At 40.5% G+C, this 14,917-nt stretch overlaps 1 long non-coding RNA gene across 1 annotated transcript in view; it reads left to right on the top strand.

Annotated features, from left to right (window-relative positions):
- The window catches only part of LOC122553577, a 67,620-nt gene extending 53,694 nt beyond the window's left edge, over positions 1 to 13,926 (top strand). The window contains exons 2-4 of the long non-coding RNA XR_006312765.1: positions 12,462 to 12,532; positions 12,719 to 12,928; positions 13,691 to 13,926. This is a non-coding gene — a long non-coding RNA (uncharacterized LOC122553577). The remainder of the gene's footprint in view (positions 1 to 12,461; positions 12,533 to 12,718; positions 12,929 to 13,690) is intronic.
- Positions 13,927 to 14,917: the final 991 nt, after the last annotated feature.

Raw genomic sequence — 14,917 nt, 5'->3', positions numbered from 1 at the left:
GCCAGAGACCCGGGTTCAATTCCCGCCTCAGGCGACCGACTGTGTGGAGTTTGCACATTCTTCCCGTGTCTGCGTGGGTTTCCTCCGGGTGCTCCGGTTTCCTCCCACAGTCCAAAGATGTGCAGGTCAGGTTAATTGGCCATGCTAAATTGCCCATAGTGTTAGGTAAGGGGTAAATGTAGGGGTATGGGTGGGTTGCGCTTCGGTGGGTCAGTGTGGACTTGTTGGGCCGAAGGGCCTGTTTCCACACTGTAATGTAATCTAATCTAACCACCCTATTATTCTCACAGATAGCTGAGATCTCCTTACAAGTTTGATTCTCAATTTATAGGTGGTCTATAATACAATCCCAATAATGTGATCATCCCTTTCTTATTTCTCAGTTTCACCCAAATAACTTCCCTGGATGTATTTCCGGGAATATCCTCCCTCAGCACAGCTGTAATGCTATCCCTTATCAAAAATGCCACTCTCCCTCCTCTCTTGCCTCCCTTTCTATCCTTCCTGTAGTATTTGTATCCTGGAACATTAATCTGCCAGTCCTGCCCATCCCTGAGCCATGTTTCTGTAATTGTTATGATATCCCAGTCCCATGTTCCTAACCATGCCCTTAGTTCATCTGTCTTCCCTGTTAGGCCCCTTGCATTTGAATAAATGCAGTTTAATTTATTAGTCCTACCTTGTCCCTGCCTGCCCTGACTGTTTGACTCACTTCTGTTCTCAACTGTACCAGTCTCAGATTGATCCCTTTCCTCACTATCTCCCTGGGTCCCACTCACCCACCTTACTCGTTTAAATCCTCCCGAGCAGCTCTAGCAAATTTCCTTACCGGTATATTAGTCCCTTTCCAATTTAGCCGCAATCCATCCTTCTTGTTGAGGTCACTTCTACCCCAAAAGAGATTCCAATGATCCAAAAATGTGAATCTTTCTCCCATACACCAGCTCCTCAGCCATGCATTCATCTGCTCTGTCTTCTTATTCCTACCCTCACTAGCTCATCACATTGGGAGTAATCCAGATATTACTACCCGTGAAGACCTCCTTTTAAAATTTCTGCCTAACTCTCTGTAATCTCCCTTCAGAATCTCAACCTTTTCCCTTCCAATGTCGTTGGTTCCAATGTGGACCATGACCTCCTGCTGGCCTGTCTCCCCTGTGAGAACATTCTGCACCCTCTCTGAGACATCCTTGATCCTGGCACCAGGGAAACAGTACACCATTCTGCTTTTTCTCTGCTGGCCACAGAAACGTCTGTCTGTACCTCAGACTATAGAATCCCCTAACACAATTGATCTCTTGGAAGCCAATGTACCCCTCTTTGCATTAGAGCCAGTCTCAATACTTGGCTGTTCGTGCTATGTTCCCCGGAGAATCCATCACCCCCTACATTTTCCAAAACAACATCCCTGTTTTAAATGGGTATATCCACAAAAGACTCCTGCCCTACGTGCTTACCTCTCTTACCCTTCCTGGAGTTAACCCATCTATGTGACTCTATCTTAGACTTTCCCTTCTTCCTATAACTGCCATCCATCACATACTGTTGCTGTTGCAATTTCCTCATCGCTTCTATCTGTCTCTCCAACCGATCCACTGATCTGATAAGGTTCGCACCCAACAGCATTTATGGCAGATATAATCCGCAGTAATCCTTAAACTCTCTTTAAACTCCCACATCTGACAAGAAGTACATATCACTGCAAAGGCCATTTTTGCTCCTTCACAATCTACAGACCCAGAAAATAACAACGTCTTATTCCTCTACAAAGCACTGCACCAGGTTAAATTAATAGCTATGGCTTATATTTTAAGTTTAATCAAGAGACTTATCTCTAAAAACATATAATCAAGAAAAAACCCACTGTACTCACTAATGTAGCCTTTCTCTTGGACAGACTTAAACAATAATTAACTTATCTCATTCTGTGTTGTGAACTTTGCCTAAACCGGTTCCTCCAAGATTAGTTGTGAAATTCACTGTTTGTTAATTTTCCCAGATGCACTCCGATGTCCAGCGTCACATGTATTCAAAAACAACAAAGGCAGTAACTGTGCAGGTTCTCTCTCTCTCTCTGTCTCCTGCACTTGGACCAGGGTGTCACTGAAATGCTGACACTGGAAGAGTGGGGAAAGTGTGTTTGGTAGTGGTGGTCGCTCACTTTCATTCCTTAATTTGTACCCATTTTGCACCTCTTGATTATCACCATTAACAACCCCTTTGACCTTTGCACTCAGCCTCTGTCTTTGTCAAAAGCATATTAAAAAAAACACATTTCAATTCTGAAGAAGAACTATTATAACAGACATGAAAGTTAAATCGGCTTTTCTCTCTATTGATACTGCCAGACCTGCTGAGTTTCTCCAGCATTTTCTGTTTTTGTTTCAAATGCTGAACATATTCATCTAACATCTCTCAAGCATTATTCCATGTAAAGTATGTAAATATTTCTTAGACAAAGTTCTCTAAATTGCATTCAGCTACATATTCTCATATTTTGTTGCACATCATATGATTCAAAGAACTGTCTGGAACATTGTGACACAGGATTACAGACATTCTGCTTGAATCAGATGCTCATCTGGCACCATATGGCTTTTGCTGGCATTTAGAGTCCAGCCATCCACCCACGACTGGGGTTTTCCTGTCCTGCTGAGACAGGATAATGACACGGACTACAGCCTGCATTCTACTGTTCAGTTAAGTGCCCCAATCTCCAACAATCATTGGGAGAGGGCAACTAGTTAAACTCAATGAACCAGATTAAAAATAATGTAGTGTACAGCTATAATCTATTCGGTGAAGAAATCTACCATCTTCCCCACAGCTTGGTAGGGAAGTCCTGGTGATGAGCTTCTCATTTATCTGATGCCCTTATCCTTCTAGTTGGTTGAGGTTGTAGAGCTGTTGAAGGAGCCCAGATGAGTTGCTGCAAAGAAGCTCGTAGATGATACTGCTGCTGCTGTAGATTGATGGTGAAGGAAGTGAATGGTGAACGTGATTAAAGAGTTAATAATCAAACACATTGTTTTGTCCTAGATGGTGTTGAGATTCTTGTGCATGGAAAATGTTGAATGGATATTGTTGGGTTTTGTCACTATGTGAAAGCAATGATAATAGTAATTACAAACAGGATGCTATTCAGTAGGCTCACTTGTGTCTATTGTTTGAGGAAGAGACTTATTCACTTGATTAAATATTGAGCAATGCTGTAAGCCTATACATACATATGAACACACACCAAAGCTCTGTAAACCAATATATTATTTATTCGTGTATTGTATCACTCACTTGTGGTAGTGTGCAATGAGCTAATGTCTTGTCTCATGAATTGGCAACAAAGGAAATTGGTATCCTATTAGAAGAACTGCATTAAGGGTATGAGAATAGGAAGACAGGATTGGTCAAGATGTATACTTTTGTCACAATTTGTGTAGTAGTTTTTAAAAATCTAATATGAAGCTGTGTTGGAGAACTGTGTCCCATTCTTTCTGTGACCACAAGATAAGGGAATTGGAGGCAACACCTCAGATGACCTCCTTCTTCAAGCATAACCTTAAAAGGCAGCACAGGAGGAGCACATTTGTGGATAGCTTTGAATAGGACATTGATCTAATAAAAAAACAATTAAATGGATCAAAAACAAGTATTCAGAAAGAAAGTGCTGAAGAAACTCAGCAGGTTTGGCAACATTTGTAATGAGAGAAACAGCATTAATTTTTGAATATGATGTGACTCTTGAACTCAAAATATCAACACTTTCTCTCACCACAGATGTTACCAGACCAGCTGAGTTTCTCCAGCACTTTCTGTTTTAATTTCAAATCTCCAATATCTATTGTTTTTTGTTCTTATTTAAAATAAGTATTACAGTCACAGCAAGAGAAAGGGTATTAAAAATCCTTGAATTTAGGACTCTATGCTAAAATTGCCCCAGCAGATCTGTTGATGGATTGACCATCTATGGCAGACCATTGTGTATGAGCCTTCTAAGCAACCAGTGTCATTGTGAGTATGTGCTAATGCTTAGTAATGTAATTAAGGTGCATCATATAAAGTGGAATTGCTTCCAAGTTGTTATGTGCCATTAGTATGTTCAGACCTAGGAATGGGCGTGTTTTACGATACCTAACTGAAGATTAAATTGTTTGTAGCTAATAGATATTTAAGTTATCATGAAGTATGATGTCATTTTTGTTCTGCAATAGTAAAATGATAGTTGCCCTCCAAGGATTAGGATAAAAGAAATTCACTAATGCATTGAATGACCTATATTAAATTAGTCAAAGTCAATTCACCACCCTAATCTGATCTAAACAGCTTTCTAGATGGCTAGATGAATCACAAAATGTTTGAGAAATAACTATTTGTGAATAGAACCCAAAGAGGATTTTAAGGCAACATTTTAATTAGTTTCTCTTTGACAACCAAGTTGGCATAATCTGATTTGTTATAATTATGTGGATGTAGATAATTACTGGTGTTCTTTTGAGTGAGATTTAGTTTTTCTTTGTATTTGTGGAATATGTAACTGCTTAATTAAATCTTTATCATTTTAAAACCTTTTGGAGTGATTATTATCGGTTGCTTTTCTGCTGCCTGTTTCAAAGTTCCTCTGCAGGCCTACAATCAACCACATCCATTCAACTTCAGCTAATTTAAAAATCTGGAGACCAAGATTATTTAAATTCTTCCTGTCCTATTTTGGTTCTGATTTTGCAAATTATCCAATTTAAAAATAATTCCTGTTTGTGCTGCAGCTTTGGTGAAGGACAGATGTTTCAGGCAGCTACAGCAGCATTTCCTCATGGCCATTGTGGCTGCATCTGGCTGTGGTCTGCTTTGGCATCTTTGGCAGCATGGCCCAGGATTCCATCCATCTAGGTTGGTGGTGGCTTTGGCAATGAGCTAGTTTCGGCCCAGTATTCAACAGCATGGGATTCCTTGGGCGGCTTCTGCGACATCTTCCGGCCCAACATCAGCAACAAAATAGGTCCTTGGAGACGGCTTCAAGATTCTGCCGAGTTGTGTGGCTCGTGATTCTAGTGGCTGGCATGGTTGGCCAGCTGCAGCGACAAGGTTGGTCCTTGGGGCGGCTTTTGCAGAATCTAGCAACCTGGTCGGTATTCCAGCAGCCCAGCATAGTGGTCTTCTTCCGTGGCAGTTTCATTGGCTTTCTGCAGTCGTATTGTCTTTTCCTGAACCCAGGAGCCATGAATTGAACTAAGATGGATTTTGTCTTAATTTATTTTTTCTTATCTTTGCCTTCTGTTATTAATATAGGAATTGTGATTTGGTGACTTAAACACTTTTCACTATTCTTTTTGTGAAAAGTAAAATAAATTACTGTTCTATTCTAAAATGCCTGACCTTGAAACTAGATGAGTACACTAACAGATTGAGTTGTACAGCTTTAATAATCAAAATATAATAAATAATAAGGGATTATTAATATATGTCATCTTCAAGGAAGCAAACTCTCATCCTCTTGCAATGAAGGTCAATGTTTGCTTTCCTAATTGCTTGCTGCACCAGCCTGTTACCATCCACATTTCCCAACATATTTTATACAGTCATAGAGTCTTACAGCACAAAACCAGATCCTTCAGCCCAACTTGTCCATGCCGACTAGCTTTCCAAAACTCATAGTCCCATTGCCTGCATTTGGCTCATATCCCTCTAAATCTTTCCTATCCATGTGCCTGTCGAAATGTCTTTCAAATTTTGTAATTGTACTCACCTCTACTACTTCCTCTGGCAGCTTGTTCCATAAATGCAGTACTCCAAATGTGGCCTTACCAATGTCTTGTACAGCCATAACATAATGTTCCAACTCCTGTACTCAATGCTCTGACCAATTAAGTCAAGCGTGCTAAATACCTTTTTCACCATCCTGTCCACTTGTAATGCCGCTTTCAAAGTACTATGTACCTGCACCCCTAGGTCTCTCTGTTTGACAACGCTCCCCAGGACCCTACCATTGTTTATTGAACTTAATTTCCACCATCAGTCATGGCAGGATTCAAACCCTGGTCCCCAGGACATTACTCAGGTCTTGAGATTAACAGTCCAACAATAATGCCACTAGGCCATCACCTCCTCCATCATACATGAGAGGGTAGTGAAACTGTAGATTTTATTTTATCACAGTGGTCTGAAGAGATTGTATCATTTAGTGTATTCGAGGCTGAGATAGATATTCAAAAGTAAAAGAGACAATTTTTTAATATGGTGTTGAGATCAACCATGCTATTACTGAATGATGATACAGACCTGATGGGCAAAGTGGCCTGTTTCTGCTCCTTATGTTCTTATTGGCTGTCATCAGAAGTAAGAGGAAACAGGACCAGGAGAGCTATGTTCAGAGCCAATGTTGATGGTACCTTTCATGCCCCGATTCCTACCAACCAGGAACTTGGTGGCAGCAGAGTGATGAACATCCTTATTTGTAAATTCCCTTCCAGGGTTACACATTATCCTAATTTGGAACTATGTCGCCCTTCCTGCACTATAGCTGGTCAAAATTCCCAAGCTGCATATTTACCTACCCCATGAATGGCAATGTTTCAAGAAGGCAATTCACAATCATCTTCTCCAGGACAATTAGGGATGAGCAATTAACACTGGTATTGGCAATGATGCCTATCGAAAGAATAAAAAAAACTGAATGATATTTAATTGACAATGAAGGTATAAGGTATTTAAAACATGGTCTATGTTTGCTAATTTATTGCAAGTGTTAATTTTATTGTTTTCATTAAATTAGTCATATTCTAAAAATGCATAGAAAGGAATGTCAGAGAAGCGTTAAACAGCCATCTGTTAATATTGGTAACTAATGTCTAGGCTGTCATAACCATCGAAATTCTTAATTTCATACAAATACCATTATATTGTTCTATGAATTCCTTCATTAAGTACAACCTTATGTTTTATCCTACACTGTTCCATTTTAATTTATAGATCATATCTTTTCGAAACAAACAGCAGTGAAGGAGCCAGTGTGTTTTACATGATGAGGCAAAGAATAGTAAATATGCATCCGATTCCATAATCGTCAGTAAATATTCAAGTACTTGTTGCAAGATTTTAGATATTCCTTCTTTAAAACAGTAATGTTGCTCCTCTATGTTTAAATATTTGAGCTGTGATAGCATCAATTTGCAAAACAAAAACACATTTCAGCATTTCTCTCTGATATACATTTTGGTTTTGATTTTATTGGAATTGCACAGATGCCAAAACAACCATAAAGTAAATTTTGTTCCAGGGAGGATTAGTGAATAGACTGCCTATGTCACTTCCTCATAAATGGATGGTTTAAAATTATTAACCACTTGCTATCAAGCAGTATCATTACAAGTAGGTTGTTAACTGTTTTGGATGGGGAGACATGTCAGCAGTTTTCATGAACCAGCTGTAGTGAAGCCAGGGTCCTATCTCAAAATATAGAGTCATTTTTTGGAAAATGGCTTCCTGTCTTTGATTACCCTTGGTTGGGGAGTCCAGAAGTAGAGGGCAGAGGTTTTGGGTGAGAGGGAAAAGATTTACAAGGGACCTAAGTGTCAACTTGTTCATGCAAAGGATGGTGTGTGTATGGAATGAGCTGCCAGAGGAAGAGGTGGAGGCTGGTACAATTACAACATTTAACAGGCAACAGGATGGGTACACGAATGGGAAGGGTTTAGAGGGATATGGGCCAAATGCTAACAAATGGGACAAGATTAATTTAGGATATCTAATTGGCATGGACGACTTAGACCAAAAGGTCTGTTTCCATGCTGTACATCTCTATGACTCTATGTACCAGTAAGATAACATTTTAAAGCTACATTTGAAGAAAATTAATCCCCATAGTCTGCAAGTGCATGTCAACCCCATTCAAGGTTGGAGATTAGAGCTCTGACCATAACAAAGATGATGAAAATTGTTTTACATATTATTAAGAAATGGATTTTAATTTATCACTTCATCTGTGCCAAAGTTTATATTAAACATAAGAATGTGCCACGTTGTGCTAGCTTATAGGGCATTGCAAAATAGAAAATGTTGCCTGTCCCATGGTGGCCTGGCAGCAGCATTACAAAGAAAGGTGCCACTCGGCTTCAAGGTGCAGTATTGAGTGGTGAACTGTATTATGTGTGAATTGGAGCTGTATCATGATAACCTGATGGTGTTGATGAGTGACCAATGCCAGTCTTTGTAGAATGAGAGATGTGCGCAGCCACTTGCCATGAAGTATGCCCTAAGACATTACAGAATGCTGCCAAAGAGAGAGGTTTATAGGTGCAAGCTGGAGCCACCATGTACCTCATCAGACTTTCAGATTGAGAATTGTCACCATTTAGTTTCTCTCCACTGTCTGAGAAAATAGCAAACTGCATATAAATGAGGTGAGATTAAGTACTAATGAGATGTTAATGTGTGCAAATAGGCCTTTTGCCATTCACTAGCAAGATCTTCTCCTTTTAAATTTAGACTAGGTTAGATTCCCTTCAGTATGGAAACAGGCCATTTGGCCCAACAAGTCCACACTAACCCTCTGAAGAGTAACCCACCCAGACCCATTTCCCTCTGGCTAATGCACCTGACACTATGGGCAATTTAGCATGGCCAATTCACCTGACCTGCACATCTTTGGAGTGCAGAGGAAACCGGAGTACCCAGAGGAAACCCGCGCAGACACGGGGAGAATGTGCAAACTCCACACAGATTCCTGAGGCAGGAATCAAACCTGAGGCTCTGGTATTGAGGCAGCAGTGCTAACCACTGTGCCACCTTAAAACGTTGGGTGGAAAAGAAAACTTCTTTTCCGAAGGTCAAGCTCAGGATTAACTCAGTTAGCCAGGTGGCTGGTTTGCAATGCAGAGTGATGGCAATAGTATGGGCTCAGTTCCCACACCAGCTTGCCAAGAAGGGCTTTCCTTTTCAACCTCAACCCTTGCCTGCGGTCTGGTTGCTTTCAGCTTAAACCACCATTAGTTCTGTCTCTCTAATGACTGAACAGCCCTTGGGTGTTGTAGGACTATGGCAATTTAACCATGGGATTGCAAGGTGGCTCAATGGTTAGCACCGCTGCCTCATAGCGTCAGGGACCTCAGTTTGATTCCACCCTCGGGCAACTGTCAGTTTGCACATTCTACCCATGTCTGCGTGTGTTTCCTCTGGGTGCTCTGGTTTCCTCCCACAGTCCAAATATATGTAGATTAGGTGGATTGGCCATGCTAAATTTCCCATAGTGTCCAAGGATGTGCATGCCTGGTTAATTAACCATGGGAAATACAGGGTTACAGGGAAAGTGTAAAGGGTTGGGACTGGGTGGGATGCTGTTCAGAGGGTCAGTGTGAATTCAATGGGTTGAATGGCCTGCTTCTACACCATTGGGATTCTATCATTCTATGAAAGGGAGGTTAATTTTGGGATAGGACCTTCATCAGTTTTAATTTGTTTTGATCTGATTTAAACTGAAAAGATGAATGCATTAGTGAAGTTAAAAATAGAGAGAAAGAAGAGGAACACAAAAGTAGATACTCCAAATACAGGCCAGGCTTATTTTGAGTTACCTAATGGATTTAAAACAGTCATTGAGGCACTGGAACATATTATACACCAAAATAAAGTGTAAATAGTTGAGAAGTACTGATAGAAAGTAGATTAAGATAGGTGATTGTTGTTGTGGAACACCTAGTAGGGAGGAGGAAGATTTTTTTGTTATTTGGCATCTTTCCCCATTTAAAAGCATGGTTTCATGACAAGCAAAAACATGGTTGTTTGATTCTGTTGTTCCTTCACTAGTATCAGCATTGAATCAGGCAAATAAACAGATGTCCAAATATTAAGCAGTCTTTGCCATAAAAAATATAGGGTAGAATTTATTATGGGCTGAATGAGCTTTTGATATGTTTATACTAGATTTTTGTGTATGATTTTATTAAGCAGGTATTCATTGTGTGGAATGAAATATGAATGTGTTGATAGTTTTGACGTTTGCAATCAGAATTTATGTCTTTGTTTTTTAATAGGTTTTCTTATCAATGTACAAAGGAAAGTTATTATTTCTTATTTTTGTTAATAGTGGGTTGTAAATCTATCTGCAGTTTTTTATTAAAAGCTAAAGAAGAGTTCTGAGAGGTTGCGAAACCTTTAGGTTTTAAACATCTCTATATCTTACAATGCCTATGTTCAGAAAAATGAGAAATAACATCAATTACTGCCCTTTTAGCTAGGGAAGAGAAAAAAATGATGCAAATAAATTAGAACATGAGTGATGACAAATATAATTTCCTGCTTTTTGCTTGTAAGGATGATATGGTTCCTTCAAAAACTATAAAATCACTAACTTGGAAAAATACATCAGTAATGCAGTCTTTCTGTCAAAAAACGTAATTTTCTCAGTACTTGAGCGATAGGGTTGTGAGATATGGGAAACAATGGCTGAAGCACAGTGTTATTGAGATGAGTGTGTATAAAATCTTGAAAAATTATTGTTGTGGATATATGTCAGAGAATAGTCTTGAGTCCTGTGTTCAGTAACACAAATTGATCTTTATTTGGAGCTCCCCTACTGCATGTTTTGGAGAGGCCAGAGACCATTCCAAGTATGGCTTTCACATGAGCAACCATCTTGTATCACCTCTGGCCATGGGCTACCCTCTCACGCAAACTTTTCAACAATCAATAGACTTGTTTGGATGAGTCCGGCTCCATCAACATTTGATGAACTTGACATGATCAAGGACAAGGTAGACAAGTAGGAGGCTGGGAGAACACAGCAAGCCAGGCAGCATCAGGAGGTGGAGAAGTCAACATTTTGGGCGTAACCCTTCTTCAGGACTGGAGATGGGTGTAAGGGGAGTTGCAGATAAAGGGAATGTGGGGAGCAGGGTGGTGAGGTGGGGATAAGTGAGCACAGGTAGAGGGTACGACCTGGTTGGTTGATGGGAAGGGCAAACCCAGTAAGTAGCTGGAAGGAAGGTCAATGAGAGGAATGGAATGGAGGGAGAGGGGTTCGAAGAGAGTCGGGTGATGAGAAGGGAGGTTATTTGAAATTAGACAACTCAATATTGAGTCCTCCGGGTTGTAGGCTGTCCAAGCGGAAGATGAGGTGTTGTTCCTCCAATTTGCAATCTGATTTGTTGTGGCAATGGAGGAGGTCAAGGGCAAGCATGCCGGAAAGGGAGTGGGAAGTGGAATTAAAATGGGTGGTAACTGGGAGGTCAGGTCAGCCCCTGTGGGCCCAGCTGTTGTGCTCAGCAAAACGTTCCCTTAAGTTACGTTTGGTCTCCCCAGAGGGCCACATTGGGAGCAGTGGATACAGTAAACTAGGTTGGAGGAGAGGCAATCTAGGACAAAGCAGTCAGCTTGATTGACTTCACATCCACAAATATTCCCTCAATTAATCACCAATATACAGTAGTAACAGGGGTATGTTCTACACTACACTTCATAAATTCACCAAGGTTCCTTAGCAGCACTTTCAACAGGGATTTTGTGATGCAGTAATAGAGCCCCTACCCTGAGCCAGGATGCCCAGGTTCAAGTACCACCTGTTTAGTGATGTCTAATATTATCTCTGAACTGGTTGATTAGGGAAAAACTGCAGCACTATCATCTCAAAGGGCAAGGGTATCATTACCACTTGCAAGTTCCCCTCCAAGCTACCCACCTGACTTGGAAATATATCACTGTTCCTTTACTGTCACTGGATCAAAATCCCAGACATCCCTCTATAACGGTATTGGAGGTATACTTACACCAAATGGATGCAGGTCGAGAAGGCAGCTCACCATCATCTTCTCAAGTGCAACTAGGGATAGGTAATAAAGGCTGGCTCAGCCAAGGAAGCCCATATTTTCTGAAAGAATAAAAAAACATAGAAGGTGTACATCAAGTATGTAATACAGGGAAAATGTTGTATTAAACCTCAGAGATATCACAAAGAGAAAAGTAAAAAATTGTTTATTTGTTGTATTTCCAAAAAGAACTTTTAAAATCCTCCAAAGATTAATGCAGCTGACAATAATAACCATAGGATTGAAATGAACAAGATAAGCAGTTTGGCAACTTTAAGTTGTCTAAATCTGACCTTCAAATGTAAGAAAATTATATATTCTAACAGTCATTACAGTAAATAAAGATTCAGTAATAACAGCATGACTCCATTTCTTTGCAGATTACCAGCAACTCTTTTGTAACCTGACTCTAACTTTCTTTACAGCATTATTGATTTCAGCTCTTTTGATACTTGAGCTTCATATCTACTGATGGCATTAAGATAATTTCTCAAACTTCTTCCAGATGAATGAGAGCACAGCTCCAAAAGACATGGCTTTTCTGTATAATTTAATTTTACCTTGAGATCCATATTTTAAAATTAAATCGTACTAATTAATTGAAAGGCAATATGAAGGCATGCCAGCTCTAAATAAATTGTGACAGATTTTTACGTTCTGTTTTTACAGAGAAAGCTCCAGGAGATAAATGCAGAGTTTGTTAATAAGATACAATTCCAAAACAGAAGCAGAAAATAAAGGTCAGTGCATCTGTGAAGAGGACAGAGAAGCCAATATTTCATGTAATTTTACATAAAAATGTCCTTACAAGGATAGTTGAACAGTAATATTGTTCAACAAATAGTTGAACACTATTAAAAAAGCAGCATAAGGAATGGGATTTAAAAATAAATACATTAAACCATACATATTTATAAATGTGGCAGATGAAAGGTCCTGAGTGGCCCATGATACAGACTTTCGTCCAGGCTGCAAGGGTAAAACAAGAGGTCCGCTTCCCCAGAGACAGTAAGAGGAGACCAGGCCACCTGAGCAAGTGAAACTTGATAGGGATCAAACACAGCACTGTGGGGGTCAGTCTAACAGCATGGATCAAGTGCTACAAACACACCAATGATCTTTCACAGTTTCCCAAGGTGAGTATTCTGTACTTTTCATTTTGGGACATGCATGTGGCAACGTGAGAAAATCGGTAATAACCAGTCAGGAAGTAGCATTTTGAGGCATGACTGACCCTCCAATGTCCCTTGGGAGTCGTCACATGGAGTATGCCACCATGAGAAAACTAAACAATGCTGAAAGCCAACACAGACATGATGAATCAAACAGCTTCCTTCCATACCATATCAATTCCATGATTTCTGTTTTTGCAAAATAAGACAACACTAGTATAAAATATGAGGGCAAGATAGGAAGGAATAGGAAACAGCAGTTGGATAGTTGCAGTATCATTGATGAAGCAGTGGTGTCAAATCAGAGTGTAAGTGAATTAGTGCAGCGGAATATGGATGTTTTGATATTCACTCTAGGCATAGTGGTCCTCTATCCACCACTAGACTCCTGGAGCTCCACAGGATCAGGGGAAGAAGATGGCTACATTGTTTAAATGTCACTGGACAATTAAATCAGAAGCTCAGGCTGATGCTGTGGGCAGAACCTTCCCAGTCCCAAACAATGTGGGCGTTAGTGAGAAAATTGTGAAAATAGGGTGAAACTGACAGTAATGAGATAATAATTAATGAATAATAATTAATGATTCTCCAAACAAGGGTTGATGGGTGAAACAAAATTCTTGTTTGTGAGTAGTGAGAGGTTTATTAGAGTCCATTTGTATGAAGTAGCATGTTATTACATAATTCTGTCTAATTGATGTGCAGTTCCCATTCTCCCACTGATAGAATTCCAGACATGAAAGTCAGAGCAGGTACCCGGTGACTGCTGCTTGCTGCTTGCTCCTCAAATCCTCCATCTTGGACAACAGTCTTCAACATTTCAAGGCAGCTTCCATGGTTCGCAACCACTATCTCCCACTGTCTGTGGACATTGACCAGCCTCTCTCAACCCTCATAACATGTCTCTGATCCCTGGAAAATGGATCCCTTCCATGCTGCACTTTGTAGAACACTAGAACCTTTCATTGGAATGCTACTCCTGGGACTCTGTGTGCAGAGACAAGCATCCAGCTCATGAATTGGACTGTGATATACTAAGGACTCCATTTTTGTCCTCCTACTGCTCACTCACATTACTGTGCTCACAGCCTCTCTGCCTTACCTTGCCTTTTTGCAATTTGCTGCCTCATTCAAATCGTAAAGGCCCACTGTCCTTCTGTCCTGTCTTGCTATTCAGCACAGATACAAAGCTCATGGCTTGGCACAGTTGTCAGTAGTCATCGATGTGGACGTGTTACTGCTTGGCACTGTCTATATCAGTCTCTCATCTGCAGTATGTGCCAGCAGCATACATTGCATTTGCTTCAACGAAATAGAGTCAGAGAGTCATACAGCATGGAAACAAGGCCCTTCGGTCCAAATTGTCAATGCTGACCAGGTATCCTGAACTGAACTAGCCCCATTTGCTTCGGTTTAACCCTTTCCTGTTCATGTACCAGTAGTCTGCAGGCTAGTAAAAGGAGATAGTCTTCAGTCAAGGGGGGTCCTTGAATTAAGGATATTGTCCTGTATCAGTTCAAGGGCTTGGACATGGTTAGCTGCTGGGATGGTCAAGATTGGAGGGTCTGTATTACTACAGATCAGGAGTGGCCATTTCTGATAGATATACTGAAGACAGGAGCAGAAGAAAGCTATTCAATCCCATGAGCCTGCTCCGCCATTCAATATGGCCATGACTGATTATTCAGCTCAATACCCTCATCCTCCCTTCCCTGATTATTCCTTGAAAGCCTTTCAGGTCCAGTGCACCCAATCCAGGGAGTTGCAGGAAGCCAGCTGGGAAGTTTTAGAGATCAGTCAGGGATCTGCTCGCTCCACAGTCAAGGTGTGTTTCATTCCACACTCATATACATTGTAAGTATATACTGGAAATGGAAAATGGCTGTGACCATATCCAGATTGGGGAGAACAAGTGTTTTGTTTCTGCTTGAGGGCATGGACTTTACTTGTGAG

The sequence above is a fragment of the Chiloscyllium plagiosum genome, chromosome 10 (assembly GCF_004010195.1).
Source record: "Chiloscyllium plagiosum isolate BGI_BamShark_2017 chromosome 10, ASM401019v2, whole genome shotgun sequence".
Taxonomy (NCBI): Eukaryota; Metazoa; Chordata; class Chondrichthyes; order Orectolobiformes; family Hemiscylliidae; genus Chiloscyllium; species Chiloscyllium plagiosum.
This window is presented reverse-complemented; position numbering and strand designations above follow the sequence as displayed.